Source organism: Neolamprologus brichardi, chromosome 1 (assembly GCF_056152115.1).
Source record: "Neolamprologus brichardi isolate AB-2024 chromosome 1, ASM5615211v1, whole genome shotgun sequence".
Classification (NCBI taxonomy): domain Eukaryota; kingdom Metazoa; phylum Chordata; class Actinopteri; order Cichliformes; family Cichlidae; genus Neolamprologus; species Neolamprologus brichardi.
This window is the reverse complement of record NC_142104.1, coordinates 12,841,380-12,859,118: the sequence shown is the minus strand read 5'-3', so window position 1 is coordinate 12,859,118 and position 17,739 is coordinate 12,841,380. Positions and strand designations below refer to the sequence as shown.

General features: G+C 41.5%; 1 protein-coding gene across 2 annotated transcripts in view; it reads left to right on the top strand.

Moving 5' to 3' along the window:
* Positions 1–1,549: 1,549 nt before the first annotated feature.
* Positions 1,550–17,739, top strand: part of tln2a (talin 2a) — a 111,307-nt gene continuing 95,117 nt past the window's right edge. The window contains exon 1 of one of the 2 annotated variants that reach the window (XM_087831942.1): positions 1,550–1,694. The gene's annotated coding sequence lies outside the window, so the exon portion shown is untranslated. Of the gene's footprint in view, positions 1,695–1,994; positions 2,043–17,739 lie in introns of those variants that run through there. The other variant, XM_087831987.1, reaches the window with a different exon arrangement.

Below are 17,739 nucleotides of genomic sequence, written 5' to 3'. Positions count from 1 at the left end.
AGATTACAGGGGCAGACGGACCTCAGCGTGAGGCAGTGTTAACAGCACTGAGGGTATCAAGGGGCTTCCATGAGAATGTTTGGTATTTAGCTGTAGTTGTCCTGCTCCAGCTGGGGTCAACATCTTTGAGCTTTTCCCCCCACTTAAGTTCACATTTCACCCCAGTTTGCCCTGACAACAAGAACCCGATATCCACTTACAACATGTGGAACAACTGCTTCCAATCCCTCAACTTATATTTTTGTTCAGTTTTAACCTGAGTGGCCCCTGTAAAGTAAAACACCTAAACACTGTGTAGAGTTTCCTTTATTTGTCTCGCTCCCACATAGTTTGCTGGGTCCCATTTCCCAAATGGCTTAAATCAGTGGTTTAAATCCATCATTTAAATCATGGAGCACATATAGCTTCATTTGACCTTAAGTGGGTTGAACTGGTAAAACATAATAACACACATAACTGATTTTTTTTTACATTATTTCCCAGTTCTAAAGCCGTTAAGCAGTTCAGTTGGTTATTAAAAAGAAACCTGCTGGCACAGCTCCTCACTTTAGTGGCGTGGCAGGCCGTGGGTGATGTGAATGTCAGTAAGAAGGCTGACAAACATTGATGATTCAGAACTGTGGCCTGGATGAAATTAGCAGTTCAGACATCCACTTTCATGACGTTGACTTAGGTTGACTTAATACATAGTTCTTCATTTATTACTATTGTGACATATGTGCAGATGGCTTCTGGGTCTTTGGGGGAGCTTCACTGAGTTTAAGACAATAACTCCATCAAGGTCAAAGGGACTGTGTGTTTATATAACCTGAGAGGTGATGGAGACAGTCTAAGATGCATTCTAGAAAATGTGGCAGTCCTATGAGCTCAAGCTCAATTTATTCTATCTGCTGATTTTCAGTTCAGTGTTCAGTCAAAAAAGTGTTTTTTTTTAGTGTTTCCTGATTTGGAAACTTGGCTCATATGGTGCAGTTTGGTACATCAGCATCAACATCTGCATATTTGTCTGCTGGAGAGACAAAATTTCTCTCAGTCGCTGGTGTATGAACATGTTTTTGTGACCCTACAATTAGTTTAGAGATCTCTTGCTGTCCACTATACTGCTTAGTCAGTCAGATATTTCCATTATTCAGTGTGGGAAGAACCAGTAGCATTAAATATGAGAATTATCAACTAGGTACATTTCCTTCTGTGTTATAAAATCAAAGCTGAATATTTTTTTCCAAGCCCTGGACGTTCAAAATATTTGAGCAGGTGGTGATGTTTGCGTGTCTTTTTTCTTCTTCTTTTCTTTTCTTTTTAGTTTCTGGTTTTAGCACATCAATGCTCGTCCATTACTAAAAAGAAGAAGAAAAAAAACAGGAAGGAAAAAAAAACCGCGTGAAACTAACACTACATCGCCGAACCCGATCCATTTTGTAGTTTAACTGGGTACAGATATGACCAAACGGACTACAAAACGCTTGGGCCATTAATAATGACGCATTTCCTCTTTGCCCCACCGTAGGATTATCCCCCCCGTCCCCTCCCCTCCCCATTTACGCACACGCATACACACTGCTCACACACTGCTGGCCACTTGGAAATTTCCCCTCAACGCGCAGGATATTTTAGTGCTGAGGAGCGGGGCTGCCGGCTAATGTGCATCTTCTCAGGGCTGACTTGCCTGAAATGCCCCAGCAGAGGATTTGAAGGTAGGTTTACATCCCCCCCGGTAATCGGTTTAATCTGGTGACCATCTCCCCCCCTGGCAGCAGCAGATCTGCCTGACCTCTCCGACCAAGCTTTTTAATCAAACTGCATGCTGTGTGTGAGCGTGAGAGTCCCAGCCCCTCTCTCTGCTCTGTGACTGCGCTGCATTTTTTTCTGAATGGATCTGCGGTCTTTCAGTCTCCGTGATGCTCATTTGAATTAACGAAACTTGTGGGGGTCTCTAATCGCTGACTTTTGTGGTTGCATCGCGTCGTTTTTTTGTTTTTTTTTTGCTTTTTCTTTCTTGGGCGACTTGTACAGACCACATGGTTGCAGCAGGGGGTCGCCCGGTGAGTTTGGTTTTCTGTCTCTTATCTTTCCGTTTTCCCTTCTTTTGGCCTTTGAAGCCGCAGGATCGAGCGTGCGGTGAGTGCGGAGTCTAAAGAGTTCACGGAGCGGCTGGTATCCTAACTTGCATTGCACTGGCCGGAGAAAACCAACCTCCGCCATGTTTCCATGTCAGTCAAGCTGCCTCTCGTACGAGCAGGCAATTGTTTCCAACTTTTTAAATCGTTGTTTTTCCACACGCTCGCGTCGGAAACGCACGCGTTAAAGGCTGCAACCTGTACGAAGCCAGTTACAATCGCCCAATATCACATGGCTTGCAGGAGGAGGAAGAGGAGGGGAGCACCTATGTTTGAGCTGTGGGCGTTATTGCCACCTTTTATCCGTGGCTGAGTGCACGTGATTGCCATTCTTCTGGCTAACCTGTGATGGAAAATGCGAACCTCGACATCTTGGAGTAATGTATGGCTCCACCACTGCAGCACGTTGTATTGACTAAATGGTGAGGATGAGTGGCTCAGCTGCCACACCCCTTCATAGAAAGACGAGGCTGGTTATGTTTGTACACTGATCACATGTTGTTGTTATTATTAGTATAGCAGGGAATCTGGTGATGTCTCCAAATGTCTCCTCGTGTTTGGCGTGGGACTGAGCTGGGAGATCACCTGTGTGTGTATGCTAAGTTTGTGTGTGAGGAAGGATCAGTGCAGGCCATCGCTGCTAGTATTAGAATGAATGGACCTATCAGCAGCCTGGGAATTTCAGTGAGCCTGGTGTGTAGACTGTGACAGTTCTCATGAGATTGCTGGCCAGGTATGGAGGAAGAGTTGCCTGTAATGCAAAAGTACTCTCCTGAACACCCCCCCCCCCCCCCCCCCCCCCCCCCCATACGCGCACACACACACACACACACACACACACCCCTCCTTTGGATCCCACCACACTTCCCTTGGATTCCTCCACCCCCAAAAGCTGCCCAGACCTTGGCTTGTCAGAAGAAGACACATGACCTTATTGGCTGCAGGCTTGAGCGTGTGTGTGTCGGGAGAATGCTCTCCTGTGACTGTTCTTTTAGGTATGTTGAACGTGAGTCTGAGCGTTGCGATCCGGCTGACAGTAAGGACACCATACCCCGTGGGGAATGCTCGGCAGATATCGGATATGTTTGCCCAGAAATCTGTAGTTAATAAAGAGGCTTCAGCAAAAGAGAATGTCATCGCTCCACCTCAAGTTGCCCTTTGTTAAAATCTGTCCTTTCAAAATGGCAGCTCTCGTCTAATGAGCCCAGCTTCTGTTTTCGCGTGCTTATCATTTATTCTTCTGTACATCTCTGTGAAAATGTCATTCTCCTGAGCCCCCGTACCTAGCTGTTACTATCTGCCGTCGCCGCTGCTTGGTATGCAGCTCTGGCACCGGCGACGACACCGATCATTTATTAAACTGGCCAAACTCACTCTGGCTTCCTTGACATAAAAGCAGCAATCAACAGCGTTTTCATTACATTAGCAACCGTGCTGACCTTTTGGAGAGTGCGTTTATGCATCCATTACACTCTTAGTAGTTTTTCAAAGCGGAGTCCCGCACAAAAGCCCTTTTTATTTTTCTTTCTTTCTGTTTTTTTCCCCAGTGTAACTGTTCAGTTATTTGGTGCTGAAGTCAGTGGAGATGGAGTGAGAATTGCAGAGATGTTCTTGATGAAGTATTTCATTCTGCATTTCAAAGTATCACACATTTTTATTTTCTTTTTAAAGATTTCTCACATTAATAAATGCTTCATGTATAGGTTTAGCAGAAGTTTACAGCTGGAAGATTGCATGGATTGTGATAATCATTTAGCTTGTCGATATCTGTTGGGGGTTTTAACTTTCAATGGAAATGTGCTCCTGGCTTCAAGTCCAATCTGCGGGGTTACTCGTCAGCTGCACATGGCTAGTTTATTGATTTTTCTCATTGTTCGGCATGAAATCGGGCCTCTGCTGTCACCTCTGACCACAGAGAGGAAGCAATGAGCAAACTGTAATGACACTTTAATGACACTGATAATGCAGCGGATTAGTTTGCGGTTGCCATGCTCAGACAGATATTTCTGCTGTGCTCTGTTGGCAGGGGGAAAAGGAACATACAGAAAGTGTTATTTTCATGGTCAGGGTCAGCAGTGTTGTTGTGTACAGCAAGCAAGTTCAAGTTTTCTATTGAGATTTTCTTTGAGAGACTGCAAGAGGGGAAAAACACTATGCTTGTGAACTGTTTACCCTTTAAAAAAGTATTTTATGCAAAAGCTGCTAAGTGAACAGACTATTTGTAATGCAGGTGGAGGGAAAACAGTGAAAGTTGTGCAACGAAAGCTACATTCATCAAACGTAATACAGCTTAGGTTCAAAATTCTGAAGCCGCAGCTATCCCTTGATGCTCGTTCCAGAGTCGCTCTGAGATAAACCAGCTCTGGTTGCTTTTAATGCTGCACTGACCTCGTGAAGCTCTGTCTCTACTCTTCGTTTGTTTCCCAGGGCAGCTCCCAGCTGGTCACCTGGAATTAATTTTGTTGTTTTTTTTTTTGTAACGTGGCTCTCAGGGCCTGAAACAAATGTTTGGAGCTGGTTGCCAGATTGGTAACTAAGCATCACTGTTTGGCTGAGAAAGCTGGCAAAGATAATTGGTGTAGTGTAAACTGTTTGAGTGACGATGTTCTTATGTGGGTATGCAATTATAGATGATCATTGTATGAATTACTTGTCAGGGTGAAAAGGGGAGTGATGACCTCAAGCATGCCTAATCACATTTGCAGTTTGACTCATGTCACATTGATGCTGTTGATTTGTTTAACGATGACATTAAAGCTTTTACTCCTGAGCATGCACTGAGCAGGCTTAGTCAGAATAGTCTCATCTATGTTCAGGGTCCGTTGGATACACAGGGCCTGCTTGCCCTTGTTTAGGGACGTCTTGTTGGGCTATTTTACATCATCTGTTCTTCTCTTTTGCTACTTTGTTAGTTCAGCCTCTGAACAACTAGACTAGCAGACTTGTTTTATCAGTCGTGAATGGTTGATGGTCTAACTTTCCGTCTCTTAAATCAGGTTTTTGTTTGACTTCAGCATGTCAGTGTGTGTGGTGGGTCCCTTTGGTGAAACTAACATTTTGGCATTTATCTTTGTCCTTTATGTTCTTCAGCCTCAGTGATGGAAAAAAGCATAGCTGTAACTTTGGATTCAGCTAATGATTCTTTTCAATCCATGGGTGCAAACGTGCTCTTAAATATAATCCTTGAGATTTATTTAAAAAGAGTGTTTTGTTTTTGTTAAGCAAAAGCTATTCAGTGGTTTATACTCTCTACATACCTTTCTTTGAAGTTCTTTGCACTGTTACTGGTGGAGTCCAACATTCCTGCCTTGTATTCTAACAACCTGTGTATGCATAACTGCAGTGTGAGTTTGCATGGCTGCTCTGTAAGCAAATAAATCAGTTCTTCTGCTGTGTTTATGACAAATTAAATACTCGAGGAGCGCTAGCAGCCCACATTAAACCCCACCTGATGCTGCTGTGTAAATCAAAGTGTTAAATCAGATAGGCCTGACCCAGTGACAAGATTTACAACTTTAATGTTTCATGTCAGCTCACAGAGTTCATCTGAAAAGGCTGTGTAGGGCCATTTTCATGGAGGCAAGAGCTTCAACATGGCCGTATGGCTGACCTGCACACAGTAGAGGCAGAAGTGCCTGTTCCATTGTTACATTTCTTGTTCTGCGGTTCTGGCTACAACTGCAGAATTTCCTCTATGTATAATAATTTTTTTTCAGTTTAATTTAAATCAGTTTTATTTATGTGCTAAATAACAACAGCCGTCACCTTACGGCGCTTTTTATTTTAAAATAATGAACCCAAAATAATAAATAAATAAATACAATTTTATTTATATAGCACCTTTCTAGACAGAATCACAAAGTGCTGCACATAAGATAACGAGTCATAAAAAAAATATAATAATAATATAAAAAATATATATATTTTTAAAGAAAAGACATAGGGCTGTAGCAGATCAGAGGTGTAGGCTGGTGCCAGTCCGTGCACAGCTCTGTAAGTCAAGACCAGGATCTTAAAATGGACTCTAAATTCAACAGGAAGCAGTGGAGATGAGATAGCAACGGTGTCACATGTGAATACTTAGAGGATTTTGTCAAAAGCCTAGCTGCAGCGTTTTGCACAACCTGCAGACGATCCAGAGAACCTTTTCTTAGACACATAAACAGCGAGTTACAATAGTCCAAGCGCCAGGAAATAAATGCATGTATAGCAATCTCCAGTTCAGAGCGAGATAAAATCGGGCTTAGCTTAGCCACATTTCTTAAATGATAAAAACAAGACCGAACCAGAGATTTCACATGACCATCCAATGTGAGAGTCGAGTCAAAAGTGACACCTAAATTCCTGATAGAGGATTTTACATACACTGAGGCTACGTCCACACTTACCCGGGTATTTTTGAAAACGCAGATTTTTCTATGCGTTTGCACCTTTCGTCCACACATAAACGGCGTTTTCGGTCACTGAAAACGGAAATTTCTAAAAACGCCTGCCAGGGTGGATATTTTCGAAAACGCAGTTTTTGCATTTACGTGTGGACGAGGAAAACAGAGAAAACGCAGCGTCAAAGGTGTGCGCCTTTTTTGACGTCACACTGTGCGCCACGTTATTGTTTCGGTGAAATGAATTTCTACAATACTATTACTGTTAATCGTACTCTCTGCAGTGTTTAAATGCTTACATATACACACACAGTTACTGTCCCTCCACACATACGACTCGGTTCTGCTTCTATGCCCCAGCTTTGTTTACTATTTCCCGCCGAGGCTTCTAGACTTCTGATTGGCCAACATTTCTACACGGTTAGGAATATATCGCCACTTGTTGCTTTGGCATGTTCCTAGCAGCGTTTTCCTTCATTTCTGCGTTCACGTGTGGACGGGATTATTTTTTTAAAACGAAAACGGAAAATCTCAGTTTTCAAAAATACCTGTGTATCCGTTTTCTCTCCGTTTTGGCCGCCCGTCCACACCGAGACCGTGCTTTCCTCAAGGAAAAACGCAACGTTTTGAAAAAGCTCTCGAAAACGAACGGAGCTGTCCCGTCGCAGTGTGGACACTCGGAAACGCAGACTTTCTAAAACGATGACGCATTTTAGTCATGTGATGCAGTTATGTGACCAATTAAACAAAGATAGCGAGGGCATTATACAGCAGTTGTTTTGATTGCTCTCAATTTTGACAGCCCTAAAAAAGATTAATATCAGTTTATCCATGCTCCAGATAGCTTTTCTTCAAATTCTTTAAGTCACACTTACTTTTGCGCATGCGCAGGCCTGGAACGTAAGTGTTTTGGGCCGTATCAATGAGGACGCACAACTCTGTGAAAATGACTTAAAACGCTAGTGTAGACGCGGAGCATTTTCAGACGAAAACACCGTTTTCAAATCTACCCGGGCTAGTGTGGACGTAGCCCGAGAGAGGACCATGAGCTAATCTGCGATTAAAAATCTGTCAGGAGCACATACGAGGACTTCGGTTTGCCCCTCGTTGAGTTGGAGGAAATTTTCAGCCATCCAACGTTCTAATAACCTGTGTTAGAACGGAGAAAACCCCAACAACCAGACAATCAGCAATTACTTGGCAACAGTGGGAAGGAAAAACAGGAATATACCTCTAGCAGAACCAGGGTCAGGGATGCACAGCCATCAGCCATGACCGATCAGGGTGAGAGGACACACTGTGGATGATTAAATGCAGAGTGGTGTATGAACATCACTGTTCAGTGGGAAACCCCCAGTAGCCTAGTCCTGCTGCAGAGTAACCTGGGTAGGATTCAGGGTCACCTGCTCCAGCCCTAACTATATGCTTTAGCAAACAGTAAAGTTTGAAGCCTAATCTTAAAAATATAGAGAGACCCTGTATGTGAGGAGAAGGAGTTTGATTCTGGATTTAACAGGGAGAGGCAGAAAGATTAAAATACAAAGGGTTCTTTCTTTCAAACTTCAGTTTGTACAATTAAATGTCTCACATGCTGGGAAGAAAAAAAAACTGAATATTTTGGTGTTCTTTATGCCAGGATCTGACTGGAGACATTTTAATGAGTGTCTGGCCCAGTTCAAGTTAACAAAATCAGAGAATTTTACAGTTTGTTGTGCCCAACCTAGGCATGCATGGCCTTAAACACAAGAGTGAAATCCCAAGATTCCCATCAGAGAGGCTCCCTGTGCCTGCCTCCTTCTCATGTGCAGTTTTTGGATAGTGTCAGAGAAAAGATTGGATAACTTTCGATTATCCTTCATTTATGAGGTAAGAACTGGCAGCAAGTGATTGGCTCATAACATATCGAAGTCTCAGTGCCTTTTTAATTCTTTAAAATGTCTGGGGGGGGGGAATAATACTGTATTGCGACATTAAAAAATGAACAGTGTAAAGATTAATGCCCAGATATTAGAGAATACTACCAGTTGAACAAGCAAACAAGTGCACTGATTGTGATGTGTAACTTTAGGATGATGGTTACAGTTGGATGGATGCAGCAGAGGCTGCCTTCTTGGCACATCGTATCTACTTTCTGTTTTTTCCCACCTCCCACTGAGTTCTCGTTTGCCTGCCTCCCACTCACTTCACCATCCCATGTAGATTGCATCACAAATAGAAGCCAGTACCGTGACTGCCCACTGGTAACATGAAGAGCTATTTCTGCACAACTAGCCTTTCCTAATTGATTAGTTTTAAATACTCAGCATGACTCAAGGGCAGGACATGTTCACTGTGTGTGCGCGCCGAGGGGGTGGTGGTTTCTGTTTTGTCTAAAATTAAACATGAAGTATGTTTTAGGAGGAGCAAGCAGTCTGTCTGAGCAACTGTTGCCCTGCAGCAGGCTCCATATGTGGCTCTGTACATTCTTTGATACGAGGCGGACGACCCTCAGTCTGGTTTAAAAATACAAAATTTTGGTCATGCCTTGCAGTTTGGAGCAGCGGTAGCCAGTGTGGTTGTCATAGAGACGAGAGATGGAAACTCATGCTGCTTGCTACGACAACAGGGTTTTAAACTGGAACAAATGAGTGCCATTGTGCCCAGAAATACATTTATATTTTGTCCCGAATCATACTTTCTAGCATTAAAGCGTCTAATGTGGGCTTTTAACACAGGATATTCTTATTTGGCAACAGAGGAGCTGAGAATTTACTGTCCTGCCAAATTGATTTGTCAAATGTTCCACACCTGAAAGAACAGAGCTTCCAACCTCGGCGCAGCAGTTATCTATCTCTGCCAAAACTAGAGATGGTCGATCCTTCAGCTGGAACACAGACGTTCTTATGCTGTCTGACAATCGCGTTCATAAATTCAGGAAATAATACCGTGTTGAATATGATGTAGCGCTCTAAAGGTGAAGTGTGGCGAAGTAATCCTGTTTCAGTTTAGTACTTTGAAATGAACACCAGTCATTGCTGAATTCCAGTGCTGTTTTTTTGCTTTAAGTGCTTGTGATGGGGCTGTGTTGCAAGCTTATATATATAATAATGAACTTTGTTTTTAGTGTGCCTCTATTATGTTAATGGGCGCGAATGGTTGTCTGTCTCTGTGTGTTAGCCCTGCGACTGGACGGATGGATGTTTTTATCTCTTTATAAACCTATTTGTGCTGGCCTCCGCAATAGTCCCAGGTTTCCATGTGGTGCTTCGGGAAAATAACTTGCCTGCCCCAGGGTAGCTGTTCTGCCTGTAATCTAAACTCACTATGATGAAACGTATGTTCTTTTAAGCTACATAAACATCTGTAAGACAGATCAGTGTTTCTTGGAACAAATCCAGGTTCTCTTTAAAACATCAGCTTGCAGTTTCAGGGCTTTTGGACAAAGTCGACCATCATCTCAATTTTTGGATGAAAGAGTATCTGCTCTGAAATGTGTTTCAGGTTACAGCTGAGCTCTTCAGCTATTACTGGACTGCATCTCTGGCAGAAATCCACGCTGCCGTAGTTGCCACCTCGAGGCTCATGCCTCTTAGTCACCAGGGCAGAAATGAAACCTAATCAGGTGTGTGGTACTCCTAGTTCACTGCAAACAGTTTAGATTGGCTGTTTTGTACAAAACCACATGTGGCCAGCCACCCTTGTGAACCATGTTAGTATGTAACATGCTGTAATTTTCACATTTCTCTTCAGCAAATCTTACATTGCTTAAGGCAGTAAAATTCAATCTTCATTTACCCTCCTCTTCTCTCTGCTTGGGGGTTGTTTGATCTGGCTGAAGTATCCAGAAAACGTAGTAGTTGCCTAAAGGTTGCAGGATCTTGTCTGTTAAATAGAGAATGTAATAGAGTCAGTCTGCAGTAGAAATTAAACTATGCAGCTATCTCTGTGCTACAGCAGTGGTTTAACTTAATGAATTGTTTAATGAATCTTTGAAGTCGGGAGTTGTACATGTGATGATGAATTTCTCAGAACTCTTTCAGATTATGGGGATTCTCTAAATGTTGTCTTTCTTAGTAAATGTTTTCTGATTACACGTCTTATGCCTGTTTCTCTTGGATAACTTGCATGTAATAATTTAAACACTGAAAAACTCCAACTGCTTGTCAGTAAAGAGAATATTGGGCATTTACTAGATTTCACACTAGTAGTCTCGGTCTACTTATCAAAGGTTGTTGTCCTGTCTCTTTGAACCAACCCAAAGCTTCAGATGCCGGACCATTGTCCAACAAAAAGAGCAAGAGTTTTGCTGTGGTGTAAGAAGACAACAGCATAAAGAAAGGAAAAATGTACTGCTGTGGTGGTATGCGAGCAGCATCTCCAGAATCCATTGGGAATCTAGCGAATCCACTGCCAGAAAATTAAAAATGGTGGATGAGCACATCATGATTTGCTTGCTCTGCCAATGAAAACCTCAGACCCACCCTTCTATTTTAAAGATGAGGACATGTTTCTTCTGTCGCTTTGAAGCCGCCTGGGCAGTTGGGAAATAACGTCACGACGAAGTCATGGACAAATGGTGTTCCCGTTACTCGAGAACACCATTGAATGTTGTTTGTTGACAAATTTCAACATTTGTGTCACTCATCAAATTATTTCTGTCGCTGTGACGTAGCGCTTCGTGAAAAATAATCCTACTCTGGAATTCCCCCTGGAAGCTGTTGTGGAGCAGCTTGGAGCTTTGTTGCACAGGGGTGAGTGTTCATTCTGGGAGCACTGGAAATGTATTCCACCGTCACCCGTTAGCTCCTCCCTAGCCCTCCTGCAGCCTGGGGAGGCTATTCTTGGTTTTCCCATAAGTATAAATTCTTGCTCTAAATGCTTTTCATGGGGAGTCACCTCTCTATATAAGGCCGACCTACTGGCGGAGGGACCGAAATGGCTTCAGTGTTGCAGAGCAGAAAGAGCAAATGGTCTGGACGTGAAAATCATGAACTATCACAGTAAAACTTCACATCATTTACCTTTAAAGGATCACATCAGACGTGGCTGTTTTTCTTTAGTGATGGTGAAAGGTGTATGTTTGTAGGGCTTGAGGCTGGGCACCTTTACCAATTTAACATAATATAACATAAAATGAAACGCCACATGTTCATGTAGATTTTCCCATATTAATTACTACATGGTCGCAGGCAGGCCTTAATGCTTTAAAACCATTATAGTTGCTATAAAAGAGAACTTTGAAAATCTTTGATAAAGGGCTTTGATAAAGTGTTGTTAACCATTTGTCTTATTTAGAAAATTGGGCCTAACATGGCTCCTTCACCACTTAGTTTATTACTATCAGTGCAAATAGAAATCAAATTACAAGGCGGTTGACTAGAAAGAACTGGATTATTCCTTTGAGCTTGTGTAGGTCAGTCTGCATTTTCTATAAAGGCTCAAAAACAGCTCCCATCAGTATCAGAGAGCAGAACACATACATTTTTAAACATCAGTTAAACACATGGTTGATTGCTGATGTGTTTTGTCAGCACCGAGTTGACTTTATCCTCTTGTTACCAACATGCCTCTCTTTAGTATGTCCATCCTTTATTTCTCTTTTCCTTTTTTATCTTTGCAAAGTTTATGTTGTAGTATAGGTTATTTTTAAAATCTGTCCAGGGCTAAGGATGATGGGACGATGAGGCGTCTTCTCTTCTCTCTAGCTGAATCCTTTTCTAACCTGGCCACTGTGGCCGGCATGTTGACTCACATTTGTGTCTAGAGTTGGTTGCTGGCCACTTTGGGTCCCTGTGGTTTGGTTCTTTGTTTTAACTTCATGTTATTTTGTATACAAACCGAGTCCCAGCTACGTCAAAGGTATTTGCTCATCCTGTATTTTTTTGCCACTATTTGCCTTATAGATTTGTTGATGTTAGTATGTTGTGGTAATTATGTTTACTGTCACTTGATATGCCAGTTGGAACCACCATCCTGCACCCTCCTGGTTCACATTAGCCCTAGACTTAACCTCTTCATCTAAAAAAAAATAAAATAAAAAATACTACAATGAATGATATTCTTATTTTTTAAATGTCTTGTAATATCCTAAGTTTTGTGAATCCTTTATAAAGTTTAATTGTGTTGTGAAAATCCGATATTCTGTGAGTCCTTTTTTATCAAATCTGACTGGAGGCATATTTTGTGTTCGAACATTGTACTAATATTCTTTTATAATTTTTTTTCCCTTCTTTGCTTTCCTCTTGGTATGATGCTTTTTTCCCCCAGATACCTTTGCATAGTATGTGTCTCACTTTGCACCCCTCGCAAACTTATCCAACCTGACGCTGCAAAATTCTGCAGATGGATGGCACCAGAAATAGCACTTTAAGTGGCTGTTAATGTATGAGTGTTACACAATCGCACTGTCAGTGCTCCTTTGCCCTTGGCCGAAGCCTTTCTGTCTGGAACAGGCTTGTGCTCCCCACCTCCCTGCAAACCTCTGATGTTGCATGTGGATGTTGTAGACTTTGAAAAGAGCTATATAAGGGAAACCATTCTTTGTTTATTAGTTAAAGGAGAGCACACGGGAGCGCTGCCAGGCCACTCGGAGTAGAAAATGGGGACAGTAAGAAGAAGATAAAACACCACTCAAAGTGTGCTTTGCTATGTGGAGTTGTAAACATTGCCCCCCCCCCCTTTTTATTTTTTTTAAGGCAGTGAAACGATTCACGCAGCTGGCTTACATTACATGTGGAGAGCTCAGTGTTAATCAAGTGGCTTAAAATAGGATTTTATATGTGCAATGGGTTATGGACAGTGCACAATAATGCAGCTAGCCCCCAAGAATACTGTGGTAACATTAGCTGCCACTGACTGAGTATAGTCTGCTGGCTGCAGACGTCTCTTCTTCTGCTACAGTTTCATTGCATTTTTTAAAAGTGTAATCAACAAATACGATATGCTATATTAACATGTTACAATTTAACCCTTTTTTTCCCCCCATATGGATCATCTTTACATGGATAAGAAGCGTAGTGAAAAGTGCACGTTACATTAGCTGTGACAGGTGACAGCTGCAAGATGGCGGTTAGGCTGCTAAATGTACTACCTGTATAGGGCTGTTCGATATAACGATATATATCGGATGACGATATTAAAACGTCTATCGTTTCATTTAACGCTATCGTTTGTTTCGTGGTGTCGCAAAATAAACTGTTTACGGCAATATTTTTTCATCGTTTTGATGGTCACTGCAGTGGCTATATTAATTTCTTAAAGTTCTCTTTCTCTTATATTTAATATAACCACACTACTGACTGACAAGCGCCTGTTTTTATGCGTTTTGGTTAGCAACAACGACGGTAACACCATCGCGTGTCCTCTTGTTTATGTTCCACATAAACCTTTCACAATAAAGCTCAAGATCCTGTTGAGACTTTTCAAAATAAACTGAATCACGTGAAAGAGCAGATTATTTACGGATGAGAATTAAAAAAGAGCCGTCAGGTGCTAAGACTCAAACGTTAGAACAGGCTTTTCCCCGCAGCACGCCGTGTAATAATTACTCACAAAGAAAACGGCGGCCTTTACAACTTATGTCTAAAAATGTATTGTTTCATGCATCGGTTAAAACACTCGACTCCAGCTACATGACGCGCAGCTGGAAACACTTCCCGCAAGTCGAGCTGCCCGAGATCCATAGAATTTACAGAAAATGTTACATTTTTGTGATTTATATCGTTATCGGGACGATAGAATTCTTATATCGGGATATGAGATTTTGGTCATATCGCACAGCCCTATACCTGTACATGTTGAAATGTTATTCAGGCAGGAATGTCTGGAAATGCATTTTTTTTTTCCATTGATCCTAAGTCAAAAGTTGGTGTCGGCTTTGCGTAATCACTGCTACACCTTTAGCTTCTAAGTCACTATATGTATGTGCACTACATGAATTGTATGTGATTTCACAAGGTCTTGACTTCATCTTTGCATTATTCTTGGTGTAGAATAAATGAAAACCATGAGATTTGATGCTTCATAATCACCGCATGCTTAATTTCAGAGGCCACTGTTTGCAAACAGCGGTATAATCACTCGTGGTCCTGGTTTGAATTTAATTTAGATAATCCAGTGTCAGTATTTTCTGCTTTGCCAATTTAAAATAAGATTGTTCCTAGTAATCTTCTGAGCTTAAAGTTGTTGCGCACTGTCTTTCATATCTACATGTCTGTGGGGAGCTTGTTCTCCAGCTGGCAAAGAGACAAATGCTCCATTGTCAGATTCCTCTATTTAGATGGACTCAGGCATTTTGTCTTTTGGAGTTGGGGTAGAATGCCAGCCTTGTCCTCAGTCGGGTTACTTATCTCCCCAGTGCAGAGCACACCCCCGGGGAAATTACTTGGGAGGCTTCCTCGCCCACTCCTTCAACTCTTTGACAACACGATTGAATGATGTCTCTCTTCAGGGTTTCTGCCAGAAAAAAGTTGTTGGACTCAGCTGAGTCTGTCTTATTGGGGTTTTTAAAACTCATCATATCAGTGAATGCAGCATGCTACTGTCTTATGCACTCACACACAGAGGCGGTCAGTTAAGGGATAAATTATTATAACAAGACATATACATACATCAGATGTAATATCTCTATAGTGTTATACTTCATAATGTTTGAGTCACACTGGCAGCTTTGCACATATAATCTTTCGCATACCCAAAAAGGTTTCCCGCAGTTACTGTAGCACAGTCCACCTGGCATCGACGCAGGCTGCGTGGTACAAACAGAAAAGCAGAACTGCGTAGGCTACGTATCGCTCTACTACTTATTCTGAGATGACTCAGTGTTGCTGATAAGACAGAAAAAGAGAGACCTGGAACCTGCTTCAGCATAAAGAGAAAGTAAGGCCTCGGTCACATAGAGGCACCTTGGCAACCTCTGATTAATAGGGAAATATGTGGATTCCCCAACTGGTTGGCGAGTTGTTCCTCCTCTCCTCAGGTTAATTTGATTGCAATGGTGTTACTGCATAAAAAGCCTCCCTGTGATTGCTTTGGTTGCTAGTAGATTGCGAGTTGCCCATAGTTTGCATGGCTAAGCGGTAGTGAAACTGAAATGGAGACAATTTGTCTTCAAAGTAAAGGTTTTGCCAATTTGTCACTGGATAGTCATTTTTCCCTGTCAGCTGGAGGTTGCCAGGGGGTCACTGACCAGTTCTGTGGGCTTCAGTGATTGGGACATAACATATAACAGCGGCAGTGCACCAAAATAGTGATCCTCATTTACATACACTAGTACTTTATTCAAAAATATAAACTAGATATATATCAGCTGAACAACTGAAGCTAAAAGTTGTTTTAAAAACTAACTTTTAAGTTTTATAGGATTTAAATTTAAAGGCATCTTACAGTGATATATTTGGACCACATCAAGTAAAAATATAGAGAGAGCAGTGACGGGAAAAATTAGAATGCCATGATTTGTTTTTATTTTTTAAAGGTCATCTTTATTGTAGGGGGTGGGGGGTTGACTAAGGAAGCGCATGGGTTCCCTCTTACTGGAATGATAAAATCTTCTTGATTTCAATCTCTCATACTACAAGCAGCAGTCTGTTCAATAGGCATTTCATAAATCTGCGCTCCGCTAGTCTCCTCAGCTTTATTTTGCTCAAATATTCTTTATTTTCATAAGGTTGGTCAGATAGCAGGTGGAAATTTGTTGCTGGCCGCTGTCAAGGAAAATGTTCATGCAGGGGCTCAGTCTGGATTTTGAACTGGTGACAGGCACTGCTATCATGCTGGGTTTATATGCCAGTTACAAGTGGCAGATGGGATTTTTTTTTTTGGTTTTTGATCTGATTTCCAAGATATCAAGTGCAGCTTGTTCCTTGATTAGAGTTTTGTTAAGTGTGTTGCCAAGCCTTATTTTTAATGCAGCTGTGTGAGCAGGTGAATACTCACGAGAAACCTGGGACCCTTGCGTACTTTGGACTGCCATGCATTCCAATGATTTTCTTCACCTTGCATTGCTAAGGCAGGCTGTGCTCACCTGAAACAGACATTTTTTTTTCCTTTTTATTGGAGGGAATTTCCTTTTTAATACACAGATGGTCACTGAGACGAACAGTCTGGTACTACTTGCATTTTTATTGAGAGACAAGAACAAAAAAGCACTTTTCTGTCCATTAAAATGGCTGCAATACATATTTCTATATTAACAATAAGAGGCTGATAATGAGTCTAAAGAGAATTATAAAATGACTGGATTTTTCCTAAGCTACATGTCGTTTTTACCAAAAACCACTCTATACTATGCAGCACAAAACAGCAGGAGGAAAGTTAGCAACTACCTTGTGAACATAGTGGAATACGTAGGAGCTAAAGAGAGAGAGATTTCCCTTAGAAGTTGATCAACACTAATAACAGATCTGTCACAAGCACGGTTTGAATGGCATTGTCACCATGGCTGCTAATTCCTGTACTTGTGGTATGTTGCGCATGCTTTGACTTTTAGTTCCAGGCTCAAAGGAAACTTCAAAAACCCTTCCTTTATGAATAATAGACCAAAAAAAGTTAGGTTAAAGAGGCTTTTCTATTCACACCATACAAAGTACAAACATTCGACTTTTCTCATATTTCAACTCTGACGCTGGTCCATTAACATCAGAGAGCATAAAAGACAGTTCGTGTACTTAAGGCAGACAGACCTATCAGAGGATATGAATGAAATTCCCCCACGAGTATAGCCTAAACTTGGTTTTATAAAACATGAGCTGAAGTCAAATTTTTTTGCTTCCAGCTATTTCCACCAGTCCTCTGTGTCCCTTAAAGCCTGATTGAACATTATAAGATTCCAAACACATAGATGGAGCTGGTCAATACAACGGGGAAAAAAAAAATACTATCTGAACTTTTCCCCACCCATTCTCCTACGCTAGTAATAATCAAGTGATTAATGATATTAATGTCATTTTTTTCCTGTTAATGAAACAAGGTCAGCTTACATTATTTATGGGACACGTGTATCATTACTGTAAGACTGGACCATAATTATTGTGACGCCCAATCATTAAACTAACAAATTAAGGCTACATGTTTCCTGATAACTCTGAAAACAGATTTTATGGTACCATATAAGGCTGTGATTAGATAAATTATCTTTACAGTGGAACAGACTATTCAACCTTATATAAGCAGACTGCAGATTTGTAATATTAATTAGCAGTGAATTATTTACGCTGCTATTATGTTGAAGGACTTCCGTCGTCACAGATGTTTGGACCTTC